Source organism: Triturus cristatus, chromosome 8, assembly GCF_964204655.1.
Source record: "Triturus cristatus chromosome 8, aTriCri1.1, whole genome shotgun sequence".
NCBI classification, from domain to species: Eukaryota; Metazoa; Chordata; class Amphibia; order Caudata; family Salamandridae; genus Triturus; species Triturus cristatus.
In genome coordinates this window covers 1,043,391,213-1,043,415,620 of record NC_140591.1, presented here as the reverse complement: position 1 = coordinate 1,043,415,620, position 24,408 = coordinate 1,043,391,213, and the positions used below count along the sequence as shown (strand labels likewise).

Below are 24,408 nucleotides of genomic sequence, written 5' to 3'. Positions count from 1 at the left end.
GGAGGGCTGGGACGCGGCTTGGTAAGTGAGGCTGGGGCTGAGTTTTTGGGGGGGAACTTTTAAGTCTGGAAGCCGGTTTTAAGTCTCAGGGCGCGAGGGGTCAGGGTAGTTTTTAGGGCTGGGGCAGGGTGGATTGCAGGGCTGGTTTATCAGGTTTTAGGGCTCAGTACGGAGGGATGGGGGTGATGTTTACCAGGGCCGCACTGGCCGTAGCGGGCACCGGGCAATCCCCCGGTGCGCCGCTAGGGTGGGGGCCGGTTTTGGGCCCCCGGGGGCGTTTTTGTTACAGGGCCGTTTTTGCAGCGTAGCTGCAAAATCGGCCCTGTAACAAAATCGGCCGAAACCCGGCCCTAGCAAAGACTTCGCCCCCCCCACCCCCCCCGGGGTAGGGGGGGCAGCATAGGAGCACTTTGCCAGGGCCGCTTTTGGTTCCCAGTCCGGACCTGATGTTTACCCCGCATATCCCTTTACCAATCATCCATTGGCAACAAAATTAGTTGTAAAGGCATGCATAGGAAAGGTGTGCGTGGTAAAGATGTAGTTGTGGTTCAGTCCACGTTGTTTAGGCATGCGTGGATAAGGCATGCATTGTTTTGTCATACAACCAGGCACTATGCACCATAAGTCAGTTGCTTAGGTAATTAAGAAGTGATACCCTGCAATCAGTGGAGTGAAGGTAGCAGGCCAGAATGTGAGTAGTGACTGCCCTCTGAGTGACAGTAACCAATGTTTTATAGTGTTCTAAATTGTGCAAGTGCTAGTCACAGATACAACAATTACAAAACAAAGGATCGCTGCCGTGAGGGCAATAACACACAGGGTTATCAACTCAGGTTGAAAATTCAAAGAAGGGGTTCTATCGACCACTACACATTAAAAGAATTACAGATGAGAGTGCTTAAGACAATCATCCTACCATCACCAGTAACATATTGTTGGAAAACGAGGCAGCATCTGTGAGGCCTGCACAAATAACATGACTACATTTATCCTTCATTGGGAACCAAACACCCAATTGTAGCGCCTGACTCTGAGGGTAGCGTTGCAGAGCAGTCTGAGGCTTACTCAAGGGAGGTGGTGTGGGCTATTAATCACCATTTGCAGGTGCGCAGAAATAACACTCAATAATTGATTGTCCAGTCTGTACTTTACTTTATAAAAGTAAGAGTACATTTATTAAACACACATTCTACTCAATACGATGCACCTATTTACAAATATACATAATCTGTTGGAATTGCTTTGTGACATTTCATAACATCTCCACCCCTCCCGCAGGGGGGGTGGGGTCTAGTACCATCACTCTCATGTATGCACTTCATCTTGTCCCCAATGCAGTTAGTTGAACATAACTTGGAGCGAGGGCCCGGCGCACTGGCACCTTCCCAGTGGTGACCCACCCCATTATCTCAACAATCATTTAAAATAGGTAACCCTACCTTGGTGACACACAACCCTGACTGAGCATTTCCTACTGACCATGAAGTATACACCTCTACATTTAAGGGCTAGCAGTCTGGGTTCTTCACCTAAGCTCAGCAGCATGTTTAAGCATCACTTTAGAACGACGTTACTCATCACATTTGTGGATCATTAGAATGCATTGCAATTATAGCCCCCAAAGGCAATACAGATAAAATCACAGGATTACTCATATACAGCCAGACACCCTAGCAGGAATGTCTGGCAACATAACCCCACTTTGCTTATCACATCACGTTACATAGGTACTTCAAATTACACATGTGACCTTCAGTCCCTCTAAAAGAAATAACATTAGTAAATGCACTACGGGTGCACTTACACCTTTTCACATCCAGGGAATGCCCTTCTCCGGACATCCCCAACTCAGCCCTTCACTCCTTGATGCACCTCTCCATATATCCTCAGCTGAAGAACAAAAGTTCCAGCCCAGAAGATGTTAAAATGCTGGCTGAGCCCTTGAGGGGTTATTTCTTTGAAGTCCCCGGGACACTTAGGTTGGGACTATTCTTCTTCATACTGGGGAGGCTGCATTGCTTCTACAGCTCCCCCTGCACCTCTTTCACAAATGAGGGTAACCCCCCTCCTCTGGGGGCCACCAGGCACCAAAAACAATGGATTTCCCCATATCTAACAAGGCATTATGGGGCACTTCAGTCTCCTTTCCTTGAATATTATAACAGGAACTCTCCAGCTGCGTCGGCGATGGCCGCGATGTGGTCCTCCAGCCGCTGCCTCCACTCGTTGGAGGGTCCGGTCCCACCTGGACCCCCAGGTGCGTGATACGGCTCGGGGAGCAAACCCCTGGCCGTTTATGCTCATTTCTGGGGCCAGGTTCCACCCGGGCCCCTTCACGGGTGCACGGAGTCCCGGTCCCGCCCGGGACACCCGCAGGATCTCCAGGTTGGAAGGCAGCCTGGGGAGACCACCTCTGGCTGCCCCCGCCGGCTCCCCACACGACCAGCACCCTTGTGTGCTGCCACGGGAGCCGGCACAGCAGTTCTGGTCTGCCCGCTCCGGCGGGCAGACGCGAGGACTCCCGTGGTCCAGTCGGGACCTTGGGGGAGTGTGGTGGCACTACCCCGGCCTCCTCCTCTTTTTTGGGGCCCGGGGATGGGGTGCCAAGCCTCCGGACATCTTCGGGTGGTGCAACAGCACTTCCCCCCATATTGTTCACTGCGAGGCCTGGAGATGGGGTCCCGGTCCCCTCCTCCTCTTTACGGGAAGCGCAACGGTGTTTCCCGGCTGCTCTACGCCGGCGAGGGCCAGGGTGGGCTCCTGGCCCCCGTGGGGGATATCTTCACGGGGAGCGTGACGGCGCTTCCCAACTTTGCTTCGGGTCCCGGGGATGGGGTCCCGGGCCCTTTAAGACCTCTTTGGGGGGGGGGCGCGACGGCACTCCCCACCCGCCTCCATCTTTGGCGAGGGCCAGGGTGGGCTCCTGGCCCCCTCTGCAGGGCATTTTTACGGGGAGCGCGACGGCACTCCCTGGATTCCCTTCTATTGGGGACAGCCCCTGGGGACCTGACCCACCCTGAGGGCATAGTTGAGACCGGTGGAAGAGTTCCACGTGCTTTGTTGTCAGTCCACTGAGGGGTCAAAGGTCACCTACTGTCTGAAGCAATATCTTGGCCCTCAGGTGGCCGATTTACAAAATGTTCGCCTCTTCTTGCTCCTCTTGGCCAGTCCCAGTCACTGGGAACACTTTCCTTTGCCCTCCTGGTCTCAAGGAGGGTGCATTCAGCAGGGAGCTGTCTTCACTGGCTCCCTGCACCAGCCTTTCGCTTGGCTCTCCTCCTGGGTCTCTCTTCTCCCTGCGCAAAGGCCCCTGCTTCTGTGCACTGGTCCTGGACTCTTCTCCTGGCGCTGTTCAGGATCCTGGAGCAGTCAGGGGGTTCTTCCTTCCAACTGCCCATTGTGCCAGGCTCCAGCACCCTCTGCCTCAGCAGACCACACCCCAGAGAGAGCTCCTCTTCCTGTGCAAGTTCTTTTAAGAAAGTTGGGGAGGGGAGGGGGCTGGCAGTAAGTCTCTGGTTGCCCTATCACACAGCAACACATCACTTGTCTGCCCCTGCTCCCTCCTTCTTGCCCAGGCCTCTGGGTTTCTTTAAGTTGGCGTCGTCCAGGGTCTCCTGCCACATGGTCTCTGAAAGCCCCTTCCCCCCAGTGCTGCCTTCACCCTGGTGCAGCTTGGTGCCTGGCACCCAGTGACAGCTGCTGATAAATTAGCCTGTAGCTCCACCCATCTTCTCTCCTTGGAAGGAAGGTCTTCGCTCTGGGAAGAAAGGTCATTAATCTAACCTGCCAGGGCCAGACCCCAGCCAGGTCCTGGTTATGAGCTGACTCAGAGAAATATGACAGTTCTGGATGACCCAAAGGCAGTACAAATATGACTTTGGACTCTGCAGAATACTTCTTCTCACACCTGTTACAGGGTTCTTTATTGCATGTCTGGAATATGTAGGCCTTAGGAAAGCTAATCTAGCTCATGGGATCCGCATCCCCTTAAGGGACTAATGAAGTGAAAAACACAGTAAAACACACTGACTTTCCCTGGCATGTTTCCTCCCAGTGTATAAAGCTTATTCCAGGTCACCACCCCATTCTGCTTAAGTCCTTCCACACCAGTCGACCTGCACCTGCTCCTTGGCTTCGCATGCTAGGAATCTCCCCAGTGCAGCCCCTACATGTGTGCACACGCATGTACACATGTGTCTGCATGTAACCAGCCCGGTGTCCCTTACTCCAGCTGCTGCGCAGTGGCCTGGTCAAGCCAGGGGGACACCAGTAAAATCCTCATGCAGTTTCTTTCAATAGGAGTTCACTGTGTGAGTCCCAACTTATGAGGCTCCCCCACAGTAAAAGCTCAACAATTAGGTGCTCAAAAAGCGAAAAATCCGGGCAGCCCATAGTGTCAGAACCACCTTCTAACACCTATGAATGTAGGCAGCGTCCTCAACCAGCAAACAAGCCAGCTGTGAAAAAGTAAGATAGAAGCACGCCTTGCAAGCACTTCGCCATAAGGTGAAAAATCTCTCTGCATAGACAAGACTGTAAATGTCATTGAGGGAGATATAATCCAAATTAAACGGGAAGGCCATTACTGCTTTACACTCAACCTTATGAGGTTTTGTATTGAAGCGTTGAAACGTTTTAATGAGATCAGCCAGGAAATTAGTGCATGCACTGCAATTCCTGCTCAGGTAATTCCGTTGATTAAGACATTGCGCACAGAGTGGCATACGTCAATGATAGGTGGCGTTGCAGAAAGGAACTAATATTCTTTTTAACCTTGTGCAAGATGGCGGCGACCATTGCTTTACGGTTGACAGCAGAGCTTATTTCAAAACAAAACGAGGAAGGAGCAAGATTATTCTACCACCAGATTGACGGCATTAAGTGGGATGCATCCATATAAATTAAAATCAAATATATCGTCTCACTCCAAGAAAAAAGAAAAGGCCCAACGTTTTAATAAAAGAAAAGGACACATAAAAAGGCCGCTCCTGTCAAACACCGCGCTGATAATTAAAACGACGACATCATGACAGCTTCAAGGGCCACTGCCCTAATCTGAATCTCTGATGCACATTACCCATTGCTTACGCCTTCACACCAAAATGCTACACCAGCAATCAGCAGAGAAGACCTTACTCCTTTCGACAACACATTACAGAAAAAATGAAATACGACTCTCGATGGAAGATATCGTTACTTCTATAATGCAGTAAAATAACGTCATAAAAATACTGTATCAGATATTATCCTATGATTGACGTAGGTGCAGTGTACCCTTGAAATCATATGTCCACCGAGCACTGATAAAATGTATCTCGTGCACCTATTGCTTGAAAAGTTGGGGAGTTTACTTGTATCATATTACATTGTAATTGCATTTATGAAGCACTTACTACCTCTAATGAGGAGTTGAAGCACTCCACTAGGGTACTGTGCTGAATTTTCCCACTTTCTACGTTGCACACATATGAATATAAGAACACCCCCTAATTTTAGGCACTAAAATATAAAGATTAAATTCTGAGAAGGTAAATTTAACATGTTTAAACATTAATCACCTGACTGTTGGACGAGGCCTACACACCACTCAACAGCAGTAGATGGTTGTAATGCAAAACATCCCTTATTAAGCAGACAAGCATGCTAGGATATGAACTGTTGGCTCTCGGTGTTAATGTCATATGTCCTGAAGGACTATGTATATGTTGCACTGGAAAATGAAAAACATTAAGAAAATGTGTGTAACGAGCAAATGAAAAAAAATGTTTAAGCATTAAAATAATGACTTGGCACTAAAAGTATAAGACTAATGCATGAGTTACCATAAATCCTCAGAGGCAGCGGTTTAATGCAAGTTAGCAGTTTAAATCAATTGGCACAAATTATATACGAACATTATTAGGTGGCTGATCCCTACAGCAAGCGCAAAGAACAAGCTATAAAAACAGCCAGAGACACGTTGGTTTCAAGTCTCCATAGGAATCAAAGTTATTGAAAATGTTCTTGATAAAGGGAGGCAAATGATGTGTTTATAAACAAATAAGAACACATTGAGGTAAATGTATATCTCTTCGATTAACAGAAAAACAATCTGGCCTACATTCCTAAAACAAGTGCTTTCCTGTCTGGAGTGGAAGCCATTTTGACACCGACAGATGGCAACAGATAAGGTATTTTGACCAAACCTTTAAATATTGTCTGCTTGTCTTTTCCGAACATCAGCCTCGTGCAAAAATCATTTGTGTATGCGGTTCTGTTTTCTACATGGTGGTACTTCTGGAGCACAAAATGGTTGAGTCAGTGTCAGGAGCCATGCTGTAAAAGCGACATGGCTTATCAGTGGTACACTGGCTCACAGATAAAGCTACAACTTTCCAGTGGCGGCTCCTCCATAGGGGCGTTTGGGCGTCGCCCCACTGCTTTCTCGCAGTGCGAGAAGCAGAAACATAAAATGGTAAAAACTACCATTTTATGTTCCTGCTTCTCGCACTGCGAGAAAGCAGAAGTGCCTGGTTGGGGGCGGTCCTGCTCAAGGGCGGGGGGGAGTGGTTACCCACTGTTGTGGGTACTGACTGTTTGGTCGGCCCCTGGAGCCGACCAAACAGTCAGTACCCACAACAGTGGGTAAGCCACTCCCCCCCTGCTCTCAAGCATGACCGCCCATTCTCCCTTTTACTTTATCCAGGAGAAAATAGCGCGGCTGGTGCGCTCTCCCATGCGCCTCACCAATCATAACGCTGCCATTTCAGCGTTGTGATTGGCTCCAGTGTTAAGGTTCATCCGGCGGCATCATGACTCATGAGTCCACCGGCCGCAACTGCATCCAACAAGAAGTTGCACTGCCTCGACATTCTCGAACCTTAGCATTGTCATTGTGGGGGGCGTGAAAGAAACCGCAACCTGTAGGGAGCTGTACAAACGCATCAATGAAACATCGCTGAGGTTCCCGAGGCACATGCCCATGCTCACCATCACCACCATGCTCATGATCTGGAAGGAGTTCAAGGCAGCCATCACCATACAGCAGACTTTCAGGCAATGGAGGATAACCAAGGCGCTTGTGACGAAAACGTGGGACGGCGGGAGTCGGGACCCCTGAGGCGGTGTGGGATGGTGAGTTTTATTTTAGTTTAATTTTCCTAAATATGTTTACTTATTTCGGAAACGAGTTACCCAGTCTCGGCCAGCAACAGTCGCACCCGGCACATGTGCATAAAATGTTGTGTGGCCCCTCGGTAGTGCAGCCCCAAGAAGTTATTTCGTTACAAGTTAATTTTGTTACTATTTTCCAGACAGACATGTTTGACGTCTTTATCGGTATAAACCAGCGGTAAACGGATTACACTTTTCTGAGGAAAAAGAGTCATTATGTGAACTTCTAGGTAAAATGTCTTCTATGCACGTACTATATGCATGTTACATATCTACGTGTAGGATGTTGGAAAGTGATAAAAGGCCTCCTTTCCATGCAGTAAGGAAAGCAGACTGCACTTCCTGCTAACAGGACACAGCATCGTGGATTCAGAGTGACCCCTTGGTGTTTCTCTAAAAAGCCTCCCAGCGCGGGCTTTTCCAGTATTCTATGTTTTTCAGCCTCCCCCATCTTCAGGTGCCAGTATATCTTGCTATAATATGTGCTTTTTATTTCTATACCGCCTCAAGCTAGGCTACGTTATTTATCCTGCTAGGCCTGGCCATTACCTAATTTAAACGTACTCAAACTAACGAGATCGGAAGAATGAGTTTGTCCTGCATGGATTCGAACAGGTTACCAGCTAATTAAACACAAATGTTAGCAGCAAATATTTAACTTACTGAGCTACTATGCATGCATGTATAGATGGTTTAAATTAATCTGTAATAAGGTTGTTGTGGGTTTCATATAGTGCTACTTGACTCATGCATGCAGCTTAAATAACAGAAAACAGTGTTATGTCAGCTTTAACTCATAACAAATAAGATGCTTTTGTTTAGCTACTGAATTGCTCATTCTTATGTTTTCTGAAAGAAATTGAACAGCTTTTGTATGCTTAAATATATGTTTGTTGAAGGACGACACCAATATAGTATAGGGATCGCTGTTCTCTTAAGCAGCGCGTCTCCCGGATACATCACTGCCATTGTACTTACTTTTACAAGTGTTTGGACGGAAGCTCCTCAGTTTAAAAAACTATGCCTATCCTGTCTACGTCAGGCTGTGACTAGGTGCTGAATTCCTGTCATAGCCGCTCCATAGAAGCATACAATTGTGGCCTAAGAAGAATTCACAAGGTGTCAATTATATGCCTGGCTGAGAATAGACCCACCTACTGAAGAAGTCATGAAGAAAAGAAAGGCATTTATGTAGCAAAGCTTAATGCAGAATTCAATAACTATTACCAGATTATCTGGAAGATTTTATCGAATGAATATGAAGGTACGTCTTCAATACGTTCTTTATAAATTACATTCATACTCCCAATTTTTTTTTACGCCCTACCACTTTGAAATGCCACCAGCCGCCACTGCAACTTTCATACACAGATGTATATGACCGCAAACCACATATACTTAATTAAGATATGAGAATTTGTCTAGCATCAACACATTTTTGCAACAAAGCACCAGCACTACGTTTTCCAGCAGGAAGTCGTGTTTTTTTCTCCATTAAGATTTGGACACCCCTGCAACTGTGCATGTTGTGTTCTGTGCACAAGCCTAACACCACTCTCATAACGAAATAGGCCTCGAGGAATCATTAGTCTGTACTCAACTTCTCAGCTCAAGAAACAATGTCAAGGGCCAGAACACGAAAGAGAAGCAAGAGTCACTCCGGAAGCACATGTCACACCTCAGAACCTCTGTAGAGAAACAGGCGAATGTTGTTATTAGGAGCTCACCAGCCTCAAAATGTCTCAGCCACCTACAGCATTATGTGCAACATTTCCTTCTTTGACACCGAGCTTGTATTTCACTTCAAAATTGATGAATTAAAAGCAGCCTCTCCCTGAAGGTCAACAGGGCCATGCTTTATTGAAGCCGACCGGCACTCTACCACTTGCTGAATAATTTCATTGCCACCCCCCTTAAAACTCGCTGCTTTCCAACTACACATTTTCTTTTACTACAGATGCACTGGGCCGTCCATTCTTTACACAAGAGATTAACTTCTGATGCTAAAGGACATTTTGCTCATGGCTCGCTCCTCCGCCCATATGGAAGGATTTTCTATATTTCTCATCAATGCACACGTTATAGTCTGGTGCAAAAAGGAGGGAGACAGGAAGGGAGGGAAAGGTGATGACAGGAGGGAGGGAGGCTGGAAGAAAGGGTGAGACAGAGAATGACAGAGATGCATGCAAATAGAGACAGATAGATAGATAGATAGACAGACAGACAGATAGACAGACAGACAGACAGACAGACAGACAGACAGACAGACAGACAGACAGACAGACAGACAGACAGACAGACAGACAGACAGACAGACAGACAGACAGACAGACAGACAGACAGACAGACAGACAGACAGACAGACAGACAGACAGACAGACAGACAGACAGACAGACAGACAGACAGACAGACAGACAGACAGACAGACAGACAGACAGACAGACAGACAGACAGACAGACAGACAGACACACACACACACACACACACACACATACGGGAGAAAGAAGTGAGGAAGAGACACTTATGAGAGAAGTGCTTATTAAAGCGAGAGAAAATAGACATAAGGGGAAAGAGAAAAGGGGCTCATAAAACAGAAGAGTGAGAGAGAAGAGAGAAAAGACAGAAGGGGGCGAAACAAGAAGGATTTTGGAAGAGAAAACGTTTTGAAGACATCCAGAGCACACGACGTGGTATTATCTGGGGGTTTCCCGCAATATTTCGCACATTTTAATCCTGGCAAAGTATTAACTGAAAACCACAGCGTCAGATTCGAAGAGGTACGGTTACGGATTGGCTTGATAAGCCCTTCAGAGTCGATAACCATTTTGCGACAGCTCGTCGTGACCAAATCGGCAATTAAAGCACGAAGTGAACAAAACGCACGTAGACGATTTAGTAAATCTTGCAGCAAAATAACACAATGTATCACCGGCGCCCAAAATATTCATGCGCACTGATAACTCAAGTGCGGACCAATTTACGGTGATTCTTTTGTCGATTGATTTCCGCCTTTGCTATCCATTTCATTTTATACAAAATGACTGCAATGACTGAATCTCTATGCGCCAGTAATCCATTTTAAACCCTAAACAGATTATGTGCTCGAGCTTCATTAGTTGAATTCGTTTGTGGCTGTGTATTATGAATGCGTTTCACTTGGCCTTCCCATCACAGCGAATCAAGACAGAGCCTGCGGGCCGCAACAAATGACCCACCCGCCCTGAGAGGGCAAGCAGCTCAGGACAGGCCACGTGACCTCTGCCCTTTAGGAAATCCCTATCCCTGAAAGCTTTTTGATGAACAACGAAGAGGGGGCGCCGCTCTTTTCCTTGATAACATTATCCACGTTTGTTTTGCTGACAAGAATTCTGTTATCAGCATTTTTTTAGGCCGCTGTGAAACAGAGAGAAACGTGGCCTTGTTCGTTTAGACCCTCGTCAAGGGGAGAGACGCAGCAGGACCCTTTTAGCTGTTCAGTATTTTCTGGGAGTCAGATTCCTTCCGGTCTCCATTTTGTAAAATTCTGTTCACTATTTTTTTTTCTCACAGCCCTACATTCGGGCAGACTTATCATCATTGGACAACTGAGCTGCATCAAATCGCGAGGGCAGGAATGTACCATGTCTATCAAGATATCTGCCATTCCTGCTCTCTCACTGCGCTGGTGCACTCAGTGCAACTTAGCACCAACGCAGGCACCCTTGCGCCATGATGCAGGCAGTATTGTTTTGTGCAGGAGGGGTAGAGGGCCGCACAAGTTTTGAGGGCAATGGCTTCCACTCAGCTGTTTCCTGCCGTTTCAGGGCACCAATCTGCCCACCCGCTCTTTAATGCGGCATCAAGGGGGTGGCAAGAGAAGCTGAGAAAACCGCCAGCACCTCCCCCCCCGTACTCAATGCGGCCCCGGCCACAATGCGGCTGTCGTGGGGTGGCAAATGCAGGGACTGCCCCGAGCGGTCCAAGGGCTAGCTACGCCACTGCTCGGAGGTGTTTTCACATTCTACGTGTGCTGCAGAATGCAGTTCACATAGGAACAGGGAACAATGAGGAGAAATAAGTATATTTCTCATTGTTGCGCCTATGTTGGGATGGTGTACAAATTTAACCCATTCCCAGGTTGACCAGTCTTGGTAAATCTGGGAATGCTTCAGAATCCATGGGGGAACACTCAGGCTCCACCCATACAACGACTTGCAGGCGAAGAGTAACGCAAGGCAGTGACTTCCGCTGCCTTACAGTACTCTAGATTTCCAAGCCACGCAGGGCCATTCAAGGTGGCCTGGCATGGCTTGGAAAATCAGATTTAGGGATTATGTTGTCCTTGTGTCACCTTGCTTGACTTAATGGCAACGCACTCCTAGGGTAAATATGGCCCTCGGTATCTAACTGTGAACTTCACCATTCGTGCATTGTTTGCAAAGGGCCTCATTAAGTGTGCTCTGGTAATCCACCTATTAACTCTGCCCACTGAAGTTACCAATACAAGTGGTATCAGTAACTTCAGAGCGAGGAATTCATAGGTTTTACAAGTGGGACCCCCAGATGTACATTTTAGGAAGGACAAGATTCAAGGAGATTTAGTACTTCTGATCTCAATTCTCCTGGTTATGACTCACTTCATAGCCAGTATTTCACCGGGAGATTACAACGACTTCCTGCAGCCGAAGTCTCCTGGTGAAGTACACCTGGTCCACATTGTTCTTGCCAATCTTGTCATGGATTTGGGGCCTCTGCTTCCTGTTACTTTTTTAACTGGAATTGAACAGGAAGTCGAAATCGAGGCACTTATGCACTAAGAAGGCAGAATCTTTCTTCTTGTCTAGCATATTGCTCATTTAAAACAACTTACATCAGTGCTCAATTTGGCACTTGTTTTATTTTTGTAAAAAAACAATATCAACTGGCATATTGAAGCCCGTTTGAGGAATATATTTTAGGTATACTCTCTCATTTCCGCCAAACTCATACCCAAAAAGTTGGCTGTCCACAGCATTGTGGATTTACAAATGCTACAAGAATCATCGTGTGGCCTCACTGCCAGCTGATCTGGCCCTAGTCTTAGCGAAATGAACGACTACTTCTCAATGGAAATAAAGATCTCCCACCTCCATGATGGCCATGACTCGGGCCCTCCTTAAATTGAGCCGGAGCCAAGGGCTCTGCCCTGCTTCAGGAGACAGCCAGAGGCCTCTATGAGCAGCCGCGGCTCGTGCAGTTAGGAGCAGTGGGGCCAGGCTGGGGGGTGATTTCGATGAACGATGTCGGGGGGGGGGGGAATTAATTATTCATTTAATTTTCCCTGGTCATTGTCCGTTGAAATCCCCCCTCACCCAATCCCACTGCCCCACCGCTCTTACCTGCACGGGTCACTGCTGTCTATAAGAAACCCTTAGCAACACAATGCAGATTTGCTCCTGGAACACCTGAAGAAGACAAAGTCTGAACCCCCCCCCCCCCAACATATTAGAATGCTATGCATGACACTACAAATCCAAAGCACAAGATGAGCAGTATAATCTAGGATTCCAACAGTTACCCTACCTGCAGGTCAATGAGCCACTCAATCTATCATAGTTACCGATCTCTAGGCCTCCATTTACCACTATGCACATCCACCCTAGGGCCACCAAGGAGCCATAACTCTCCGCCTCCACCTGTCCCATGTCCCTCCATCCCTTAGTTTATATCCAAGTTTTATACAATAATTGAACAAAAATGTTGAGGTCCCCCCCTCCTCCTCATGTTTGTGAGTTACAGCAGCACTTGACTTGAAGTATCCACTATGTAGAAATATAGTGGAACTCAGTCTGTAACAATCATTCATTTATTTAATTGGCACCATCCACTATATTTGTTAACAGTGATTTGCATGCTAGTAACTAATGGAATCTATCCATCAAACTGTAATGTTTAAAATAACGAAATACACATAAAGATGTGAATAAAAAATCAATTGACATTTCAAAGGCCCTAAATGGCCACATAACGAGTTTGCAGGACATATATCTGTTAAAACTGTCCCCCCCCATTTACACATGCTGTGGGGTTTGGGGCAGAGTTAACAACGGATTATCACTTTGACTTTGTGTGTCAACTAAAAAATGAGGAATTACCAGGGAAATCGATATTTCAGGGTCTGATTCCACCAAGACTTCCTTATTTCCCGTCAGGGTTTCACCTATGGATGTTGGCGGGCTTTAAGTGGGATGAAAATATTGGGGGGTCTCTCAAAGGGGCGTGGCCAATGTAATTAAGGGCATGGCTTAAAAACACGTAAGCTAAAAATCTGTGCTTTGCATTGTGTGCTGCCCGACTTGTATTTTGCTGTTTCTGTCATTACATCCAGATATATAAGCAAATAGCATTACACCTACAACAAGCCAGGACTATTGGCTTTGTCAATGGTTGTTAGTTGCATAAGATAAACAAGCAGCAATTGTGGCTTGTATATAATATTGAAAAGGCTTCCACTTAAAGCCTTGTGACACCACGACAATGTTGCTACTCCTGAGTCTCAGAAAGAGAAGGGAAAACCGGAGAGATAATGACTCTCTTTGAAGGGTTTCCCTTGCCCTACATGACGTCATGCCGTAACTTCTCCACTAGTGAGAAGTAAGCACGAGCAAGCACATCGATGTGCCTGCTGTCACTGCAGTCCAGAAAAAAAAGGACCGCTTGTGCCACTGGCTCAAAACAGAGCATGATAGAGACCCGTTTCGAGGCCTCCTTTAAAAAAAACTGCCGGTGCTCAGCACCGGTGAGACCCGGCCCACTTCAACCCTGGATGTTGGATTCTATGAACAGAGAAAATCTCTAGGAGAAACAAAAGACATTTGCGCTGCTTCGGCAGACCTTGCAATTCCGACATAGCAAGTAACTCTTGTCACTGGTCTTCCAAAGATGTAGAGGAAAATATTTAATGAGGTCCTTAATGTGAATTTCCAAGGGAGGATAAGTCTATGCAAACAATGGTCATGGTTTCTTGTTGGTTTTAAGGCTTGAGCGTCCCCCCTACACATGAAATAAGGTCGCCTGTTTACCATTCTCTTTTATAATGTGCTTAACGTCTCCGATTATGTATTTTATATTAATTGATGGCTTGTGCATGTACAATATGTATTCACTGGTGCGAGTTGACATATTGTAATTATATTTTGGATCTCAATAAAAATGTTTAAAAAAACATAAGGTCGCCTGTACAACTGTAAGGTAAAGGAGCCATACATGCCATGCCAAGAAACAGGGGCCTCTGGACTTCAATGGGTGAAAGTGACAGAGACAAGTGCTGATCGAAAACTGCTGAAGGAACAAGCAATTGGTGGGGGTATGCTACATAAAAAGTGCATAATATAGTAAAAACAATATAGCATATGGGGTAGGCAGGGCAATGCACCATTGCAGGGCGTAGCACAGGCCTTGCACGGCTACAAGAAGAAAGTGTCTGGGATCATTGGGCAGGGAGTACAGAGCCATGATCTGCCAAGCACTGCATAAGGGGCATAGTTCCATGCAATGCTGAAGGAAGTCACAGAGCCGTGTGCAGCTATATGGGTCCAGAGAGCCATGCACTGCTAAAGGGAGACTGCACAGATCACGCAATGAATTATGGGAGCATGGAGCCCGCAGGCCTCAAAGGGTTACTGACTCATGATCGGGAGCAGAGGGTGGGAGCAGGGGCCAGCCTTTGCTACTGGGAAAAGTCAAAGAGCATTTTACAGCTATGAGCCAATCACAGCCATGGACTGATGCAAGGGTGGGGAACCATGCCCTGTTTTCAGAGGATGGTGTGGAGCCATGAGGCACTTCACAGTACGGAGAAGAGTAGCTGTAAGAGAAGCACATCGCAAAGAACTGCTCCACGGAGGGTACAAATGATATCTACTGCTACAGGCAGAGTTCACACAACCGGGCACAGGGTCACACGCCACGCACAAGTAGAGGAACAGGGCACCAAGGCTTTCATAGGTACTATGAGAGACCCATGAACTAGGGAAGGGAATCTCAATATGGGCCCTGCCATGGGGGCACAGGAGCCACGGAATAATGTGCTGGGACATGCAGAAGGGTTAAAGTTATAAACAGCTACAAGGAGAAGGCACAGGGACATGCATTGGTAGCCAAAACAAAATAAACACACACACACACAAAAACACAACAGTCCATTGTTACAGGATGCACAGAGCCTTCGAGCTCGGAGCGGGCGCAAAACCATGCCTGTAAATGGAGATGGTTTAGAGCCGGGTACTGCTCCAAGGGAGGGCGGGGGTCGTGCCCTTCTAGAATAGAGAGCGTCAAGCATTGCACAGGAGGCAGGAACTAAGGCAACGTGAAAGGGACTGCCAAAGGGCCGTGCACTTCTGCAAGAGGCACAGAGCTATGGGATGCTACAGGGGCACGACGCTATGCAATGCAGCAGAACGGCGGCACTACAGCAAACACTACTGTGAAACCAGAGCAAAAACCCACTCACTGATTCCCGAGTAAAAAGGGTCATACGAGGGGGCAAAAATCCTCCCACCGCCGCATGGGGGCACAGAGGCATGCACCAGTCCAGGCAGTGAGCACACAGCCATGCGTTACGAACTGAGCACAGAATCACACAGTGCTATGAGTGGGAAGCCTAGAACAAAATGTGTGTGGTGTGGGGGGGGGGTGTTAGGGCTACTCGTCATCAGTACAGAGGTGTACTGAGAGAGCGGCGTTCAGAACAGAAGGTCCCTAGTGTCAAAATGAGGCTGCACTGGAAGAGAACTGTGAAGAGACGAGGGGGGTTGAATGTAATGAAAATGAGACATTAAGAGAGCCATGCACGCAATGAAAGGACTGCGGGTGTCAGGATAGAGGGGCACCGAAAGGGCTGTGCGAGGAAAGGGTCTGGTACTCACTGCTAGGATGGGTGGGTGCTGGGACGGAGGAGTGAGAGAGGGCTGGGAACCCACGATTAAGGGAAGGGGTGCTCTTCGAGACCAATGTACGGAATATCAGGGGTACTTAAAATTAGCATAAAGACCCCCTATTGGCTCAGTAAGAAAAGAACGAGGGGCACGTTCTGTCACGGAAGAACAACATTGGGAGAGCGGCGTGAAGAAAAAGGGTTACCCGATGCCAGGACATAGTGGCACTGGGACAAATGTGTAAGAAACATCAAGGGAACACAGTTGCAGAATGAGGTGCACTAGAAGTCCAGCGTGTGTGGTTCATAAATGATAAAGTACATTTCCTACCAGAGAAGTGCCCTTTTTTCTTGTTATCACTTAGACTCGTTCAAAATAATATCAAATTTAAATTAGGGTTCATTAGTCACTCACTTATGTAGGATTATTTGCATTTCACCCTTTTACCACTGGCTCTCTAAAATGTGCTTATCCGAGGAAGCGGTGGGCCCCAAAAGTCATTATAATGCAATCATATTGTTGAACATCCACCCTTTATAGCTGATTCTCTCAAACGGATATATATGGCACGGCAGCAAACATCGATGTGGGTCAGACCAGCAAGCAATAGCCTTTAAAAAGCGTATTTAATTTATTTTTTATTTTTCAATATTAAACATTGTTTTTTGCAAGTCGTGCTGACTAAAAACCTCTCCGAAAAATGGAGTAACCGTTACTCAACTTTTCGGAGAGGTATTTAGTCAGCACGACTTGCAAAAAACAATGTTTAATATTGAAAAATAAAAATTAAAATAAATTACTCAGCACCGTCATACCTCGTTAATCTCCCTCCCTCTATTGCGCAGTTCCCTGCTTCAGATAAACTCGCCTTCTCTCACTGCCCCTAAACAATGATGACTCTTGTAAGTAGCTTCTTCCTGTCAGTCGCCGGCAGCCAAATCATATTCAGGGGTCAGCTGCGGGGCACTTTCATTGTGCCAAGTCCTTCCCTGTGGCGCGCATCCAGGCCACAGCCATACTCAAAACCCTGCTTAACTTCCTGGCTGCTGTAGAGGTGCCACGCATTGTGAGTTCTCTGAAAAAAGGCATTGGTGGAACTCGGTGCAGATGCCAAGCAACCATCTTGTCCTGGCAGACCAGATTATTTCACTACAGCGTTTTTTTGCAGTGCGCTTTGCTCTGAGAGTTTAAGGCGCTTCTGTCAGCTAAAGTTGAGGTTAGCAAATTCCGTTTCGTCATACAAACGGGTAATGAGCGGGCTTCGAAGAGAATTTTGATTAGCCACGGGAGAAGCAAGTTGAGAAATGACCCAGTAAGGGCTCATCAGCCCCAAATGAAGCAAATTGACAAGAAACCTCACAAAAACGCAGTCGTTTCCTGCGCAATGAATTCCTGTCATCTCCTCGGTAACGTTTGATTGCATAACCCCTAAATAAAACCATTCATGGTGAGGTATTGCCTCCCTTAAGCGTGCTTGTGAGCCAAGCATACAATTAGAGTGCGTGCGTCCCCCTCTGAGCGAGAAAATATTCTAATTCCTAAATGTGACCTCTGGCTGCGACAGCCACCCTCAGCTTGGGAGGGAGGCCGCTCCCTGCTGACCCGCGCTTCTCTGCCGGCCTGTCAGCCAAATTAGGTCTGTCTGTCAGGGGGGGGGCGTCCTGGCTGGCCTGTGCGCCATTGTTTTGCATGCAGTCGTAGAGCTCCCTTTGCCAAAGGGGCCCCGAGGGGACAGTTTTGTTTATAATTAAACTAAATTCTTCAAGCAATTGACCGCGCAGTAAAGGAATTGTTGCGTAAAAAGCGCGCACACTACCACCTTGTGGATTCTTCCAGGAAGGACAGCACTGCATTTTTTTTTACATGCAAGTGTCGTTTTGCGGTTTCTTCACATGTTAAGTGTCTGACGCATGGGTAGCTAGGAGACTTCACGAATAGAGCAGTGCGTCCTTCAACTAAATGCAAAGCGTAAACGTGCACAACCCAAGGCTTGTTTTTTTGCCTCGCTCAAAAAAGAGTAGTCCACTGCTAAAACTAAATAAGGACGAGACAGCCGTTGTGTGTTTTTTTATTATTGCGGGCACTGATTCACTAATGTCTGACAAGTATTTTTAGCCACCCTCTTGAAGTACAATTTCATTACCGTACCTCTGCATTGTGATTTTTGAACCACCAAAACTGGGAGGCATAGTGTATTTCTAAACGGAGGATATGGTGTTATTGATTTTGATATTCAAAATAAAAGAAATCTTACTATGTAAGAAGGAGAGGAAAACTACGAGAGATCTCTCGCTCGCAGGGTCTTCAAGAGAATGAGGTCTGACTAAACGACGGCAACAGGCGAGGTTCCATCTTGTTCCTCTTTTTATCTGAGGCATAATTCAGGCATTGCTTGGAGAGTGCATTTGATTGCGGCACCTGTGATTCAAATCTGAGGCGACTGACTATCTGAGTGCTGACTGAACTCCTTGATCTGGTCTGTGTGCGGGATTTACGAGGGAGTTTTTAAGGTAAACACGACTGCGAGTCTTCTCAACCCGCACACCTAATACACCAATGAAACACACTCAGCTCAACCGCCCCGCCCCCATAGCCTCACGCTGCAGTCTCCTGGAAGGTACAGTAGCGGACCCACCAGCACACAAGTATTGGAGCAAACCAAAGAATCCTTTCTACAGGCCCCCCTCCTAACACCCCCCTCCACCCCCACCCACTCTAGTTTCAGGAGCCCCACTCGTTGTGCCTGAGGCTAAACCGGTGAGCAGCCGCAGCTCAGACAAGGTGGACACGATCATCAGGTTGTGAGAATATTACAAATCGCAGCAGTGCCCCCCCAACCCCCGCCACCCCGTACCAACCATCACAAGGCAGCAGGGAATGAGAAATGTCGCGCGCCGCGGTGCAAGGCATAAGTGGTGGGATTCGCTAACCTGAAAGTTTATGATGCCCGGTGTGATGGGAGGGCGTGATGAATCATTCTGCAGGGGACGCCAGTTCGTGTGACACGTCCAGGGCACGCTTTGCTCCAAAGTACGTTTCCACTCCCGAGCCCCGGGGTGGGAGAAGGGGACGGTATGGGGGCACAAAAACAGCTAACAGGGAGGCGATGAGTTTTGTTTGGGGGGAACATACACGCAATAAAGGTGAAGGAAGGAGAAAACTTGGGTTGGGGGGCACAATGCAGCTGATAAGGAAGTGGAGGGTGCGAAATTGGGGTTTAATCCGCTTGCAAAAAAGGAGAACACAAGGACATTTATAAGCCTAGGTGAAATCACGCCAGCAAAGCAGCTCAAAGAAAGACAGGGTATAGTCGGCTCGCCTTTATGTGCAGAAGAAATACACGACGCCGACCTCAGCGAGGAGAGCGGGACAGCAACATTACACACAGCAGAGGACATTAGTATGCATACCATTCAGTGGGGGTTATGACAGCGGAGCGCCCTCCCCGCTTTTTGGGAACACGACGTTTTGCATTTTCCTCACTGCGAGAAGGCGCTTCTTTCACTCCCAGTCCCTTTGCAGAAATATTCCAAGCAAATGGGTCTGCGTACGGTGTGCCCCGAAACACCAAACCAGAAATTTCAAACAAAACAGGCCAGCAGCTCGAGCGTTGTCCACGATAATAAGAATGAAATGTTTGTTTTCAGTCCATTGGCAGCCAGAAGGTTCTTTCCCCCAAGTCTTGTCCGTAAAAATCCAGTCGTCGACATCCAAGATTGTTTTTAATCGCTACATTTGGAAGTCGGTGATTTTAGTCTCGATGTGAAGCAGATCTCGCCAAAGGGGTTGAAAAGCCGTTTAGTTGGGAGGTGAGGGGTTGTTGCTTATCCGATGAAAATGAAGCTGCAGGCAGTTTCCAGATATCTCCGCACACCTCTGAATACTGCAGACAGTTGCTGGAGTACCACCCCCTCCCTGTCTTCAGCCCTGTGAGAGAGGACCCCCGAGTTTTGCTCTTTTCTCTCTGTTCTGCAGTTTTTCCTCTCCCCACTTTTCGGTTTATTTGTCGGAATGGCAGGGCTGCTGCTGCGTAAACACCCCGCACATTGCCAGTCCCTTCTCCAATAGCCGTTCCCGGCGAAATGCCTTCAAAAATAAAACTCCAGCGGGGTAAACGCACGTAAGGTTGGAACTGGAAGCTTGTTTTCGCAGGGAAATGCAAGTGTCGCCTAAAACGGACGGGGGAGGGAGGCACGGGTGCAAAAGACTGCAGCAAAACCGGGCTTTCTGACACACACACTGTGCTGACAACCAATGTCACCCCCGACCCCGATAAATGTCGGATCTTCACTTACCGTGGAAATCGGGCAGCGGTGCAGGTGCAGGGGGAGTTCTTTTTACACAGCCGAACGCTACCAGGGAATCCTTTAACAAACCCACATCAACTCAATCCAAGCCCCTCTCCTCCGTGGTTGGAACCAAACCGATTTCCCATCCATAAGGGAACCAGTGACCACAGCTCGCCTTGCGTCCTCGCCTGTAAATCAGCCCCACTGTACGTTCATTCAGCAGGAAAATTTATTGCAAGCGGCACAGGAGGTAAAAACGGGTCTGTGAGTAAAGAGACCTGATTGCCTATGCAGAGAGACAAAGACAGGGAGAGAGACAGATCTGCAAGAAAAAAAAGAGATTGAGGAGGGAGAGAGGTACAGGCTGTACCATTCTCACTCCTCCTGCGATTGGACCAAACTGAATGAAATTACAAAGCCGGCAGCCAATAGATCTCAGCATTCTCGCCCATCGCCACAGAAAGCACAGCTCCATCTACAACCTGCCGCAAAAAACATCTAATCCGAGGGCAAAGAAGCTGTAACAGCATAATCAAGGGGGCTTGTGTGGCTGAACAGGTGGGTATGTTACACAATGTATGGAGGCCCGGACAAGCCCACAGAGAACTACCCAGCATCGCTAATGGCATTCATCTTATGTTGCAATGCAGCAGATGTGTTTTCACTGATCTGTGCACATGCAGCAGTGTGAGCACATACGTCTTGCAAATATTTTTGGGTATGAAAATAAAAAATACAGTTGATTTGCATAAAACTAGATGGTAATCACATTTACATATTGTGCATTTGATGGAGATGGTCTGACATCAGCAAGGGTGGAAGCGGTTCTACTCATACTTGTGTGCTGTATAAAGTCCGCTCGGGAGCCAAGATTTGGGAACTTGGTGGCGTGGCGATGTTTACATTTCCGCTTACCCGTCAAACCTCGAAGCGTGCCGATTGCCTGCTTGGATGCGCAGGCAAGGGTTCATTGGTCCATTTGGAGGTAATGTTTGTTCCCGAGACCTGCAAACTGGCTGGTGTTTACTGCAGTCTGGACTGGATGGGACTGAAACGGAGCATTGTGGGACGAGTAGTCCCGTGAGTTGGTGACTGAATGCAGGGCTGCAGTTGAGCTCCTCAGGACACTTGGTGTGGCGACTTTCAAAGCAAGATTGACGTTGCTTTATGACCCAGCATGTAAAACACGCTCCGCATCGCAGACATGAATCAGAGCCACCGATTTGGCGCCAGGGGGTTTCTTAATTAATTTAAGGGACAGTCACACATAATCCTATCTCCCTATTGCACTACATTCGTGCAGCATATTCGATTGTTGTGGGATAAAGGTGTTTATCTTTACACCATTCACTACGCATTGATATCAACATGACTACATACCATAAGTTTTGATTGTGACCACCATTACTTTTCATTGCATCTCATGTGACTACACCTGCATGCTTGAGCTTAATTTGTATGTGTTGTTTTAAAATTGAAAGCGATATGTTTTCTATGTCTATGCAGTTGGACAGAGTAAAAAAGATTTTAAGAAAATGGCACTTACCAGATTGAGCAAGGCTGCTGTGACAGCCGAAACGCGTCTCTCTGTGTCACCCAGTCGGAGGCGGCCCTATGGATTATAATGCCTTTGAAAACCTTTGAAAACCTAGCATTCTTCGTGTGCGTGCTCTCTTCCGAGTGAAGCAGGGTTGGTTTTGATATATATATATATATATATATATATATATATATATATATATATATATATATATATATATATATATATTATCTACTGGCGGTCGCCAGTAGATAGTTATAGTTAGGACCACGTTTCCATAGGAAATCCGCAACATTCTATTTTGAATAACTTTGGCGCCGGTAGACGAATCCTCGCGAATTTTTCAAAATAGGTGGGGCGCTACGCTCCGCTCCTACCCTGAAAGTCTCGGGGGGATTCGTCAAGCGGGGGCTGAGATAAAAGGGGGGTCCCAAAACGCGTTTTTTCCATGCATTTTTCTATAGGACCTTTAGACACAGCTACAGCCCGAACGGCTGAACAGAATTACTTGAAATTTGGCAGAGAGGTAGTCCTCAGGTCAAGGAAGTGCCTTTTGTAGGTTTGGTGTAAATCTGTTCAGTAGATCCTGAGAAAATAGCCTTTAAATCAATATATATATCTGTGGCAGCTTACGGTGCGCTTACCGTGCGCTTACGGTGCGCTTACCGTACGCGTACGGTGACGTGCGCGATTCTGATTGGCCCTTAGATCTTAGTAAACATTCGAATCGGTCGAAACCAGGAAGCGGCGTCTGCCATTTTCTCTCTCGCACTCTGACAGGGGGTTGAAAAACAAAGTCCAAAAACATGTAAAGGGGCTATTTAGACAGCTCCCAAGCACCTAGCCATGTTGAGGGAGTCCCCAACGATCCCCCAATTAAAAAAAAACAAATTTAATTTTTTCGAAAATTTCGCCGATTACGCTTACCGTACGCGTACGGTAAGAAATATAAAAAAAAAAAAAAAGATCCACATTATCCCCACCCCGTGTTCAAAAGGTGCCCACAGGGCACCTTTTGTGCATGGCTTATAATTGCTTAATCAAACATATATTTTACCTGTCACAACGATGCTCATCATATGTCCTCCATGTGTGCACGGTGCGCGAAGCGCATCGTGCGTTCATGGCCCATGTAGCGTAACGTGGGCACGCGGTGCGCGAAGCGCACCGCGTGCTCACTGTGCGCGCACGGTGCGCGAAGCGCACCGTGCGCGCACGGAACGAACTGCGTTAAGTGGGCGCGCACGCCACAAATGGCGTAAAGTAACTTAGCATTTAAAAAACCCTACAAATTCACTGAAAAAACCATAGGTTTCACACACGTTATAGTTAGGAATTAGCATTTAAAAAACCTTGCAAATTCACTGAAAAAACCATAGGTTTCACACAAGTTATAGTTAGCTGGACATTTTACTGATAAAAAACCAATGAAATTCCCCCGTTATAGTTACTGTAGGCAACTATAACTCACGCGACCGTAATCCTCTGCTGATGACATATGTGTCTTTATGAAAAAAAAATATTTGTAATATATGTATAGCTAAAATTTAATGGAAGAAGACATGGGCAAATAAGTGTCTAAATACAGTATTAGCATCAGCAGAGGATTGCGGTCGCGTGAGTTATAGTTGCCTACAGTAACTATAACGGGGGAATTTCATTGGTTTTTTATCAGTAAAATGTCCAGCTAACTATAACATGTGTGAAACCTATGGTTTTTTCAGTGAATATATATATATATATATATATCCCATGCTTGCAGTCTCAAAGAATCCGTGTCCACGGAAAGCAGAAACCACGCAGATCTAAAGTCAGGCACAATAGATGTTAATTTATTTTAAAGCCGAGTCTTCACAAATATCTGACGCATTTCGGGCATCCGCCCTTGCTCACAGACAATCAGTAAAATAAAATGAGCCCATTTTATACATCAAGGCTTTCAATTGGCTGCATTTTTTTCACCATTTTTTTTACACCATGTGACATTTAGAAAGTGAAGACACATTACTCAAACTTAGACAGTCTGTTTTCCAAACAATTCATATTGGACCACTTTAAACATGTTGTGCAACTAAATAACAGGTTAAAATCCAAAATATATATATATATATATATATATATATATATATATATAAAGTACAAATATTTGATTGTATTTGGAGAAAAAGAAATACAATCAAGGTAAACGGCGATACATAAATAACCACTGTTAATAAGCTAACGACTTGTGAAAATATTTTTGTTAGGTCCCTTATTTCGGTACCTATCTCAACTCCTCTAATTCCCCTTTTTTTTTACCTTGGGTGAAAGAGAATTGGTGATCTGGCTGCTCTGAAACCCTTAACCTACTGGGTGCGTTTATGGATAACCCCCCAACTTACTGATTATCGAGACTCTCTGTCGGAGGTTATGAAGATCAATGGTGCATCAAAAATACCATGGTTTAAGCACATTGCAGATTGGTGCAAGCAAATGAACATGATGGATTTTGGGAACATCCAGATAGGGCTACAAGAGAGGATCTATTCATA

The 24,408-nt window shown here is 46.6% G+C and overlaps 1 protein-coding gene across 2 annotated transcripts in view; it reads right to left on the bottom strand.

The window, feature by feature from the left end:
- Positions 1-20,696, bottom strand: part of LOC146805363 (neuroligin-4, X-linked) — a 791,723-nt gene extending 771,027 nt beyond the window's left edge. Inside the window, exon 1 of one of the 2 annotated variants that reach the window (XM_085622591.1) lies at positions 20,344-20,696. The gene's annotated coding sequence lies outside the window, so the exon portion shown is untranslated. Of the gene's footprint in view, positions 1-19,458; positions 20,251-20,343 lie in introns of those variants that run through there. The other variant, XM_085622592.1, reaches the window with a different exon arrangement.
- Positions 20,697-24,408: the final 3,712 nt, after the last annotated feature.